The following is a 577-nucleotide window of genomic DNA, read 5'->3' on the forward strand; positions in this document are numbered from 1 at the left end:
TGCTGGGCTGCCAGAGGGATGTCTGATTGCCATCTTAGGCCCAATCCCCCCGGGGAGCAGGCCTAAGCCAGCAAGTGGTCACCCCCGAGGGGTCCCAGACTGCGAGAGGGCACAGGCTGGGCTGAGGGACCCCCTATCTCCAAGTGCACAAATTTTTGTGCACCGGGCCTTTAGTCTATTATATAAAAGGTTAATATGCTAAGTGTCCGTCTGGGTAATTATGTCACATAGTAACACCTGGCTTCCTGTCCTTAGCAACAACTTGCTTTATAGCCAGGTGCAAACATTTCACACTTTAACCAAATGTCTGTGAAATGTTTTCCTGGGCCTCATCTCATTTGATCCTCACAGAAGTCCTGGAGTAGGAATATAGGAGACTTGGTGGAATCCTGTCTTCTTTTCATTAGCCGGAAAACAGAGATTCAGGAAGCTTAGAAACTTGACCCGACTAAAAAGAAGTAAGAAATGGTGGACCTTGAAAATGACTTCAGGTTTTCTCACTGCGCAGAATATAGTCAAACACTGCTACAGTTAAATATTTTACCCTTTGTTCTCCCTGCGCGATCTACGATAATAA

The sequence above is a fragment of the Myotis davidii genome, unplaced genomic scaffold (assembly GCF_000327345.1).
Source record: "Myotis davidii unplaced genomic scaffold, ASM32734v1 scaffold309, whole genome shotgun sequence".
In the NCBI taxonomy this organism is placed as follows: Eukaryota; Metazoa; Chordata; class Mammalia; order Chiroptera; family Vespertilionidae; genus Myotis; species Myotis davidii.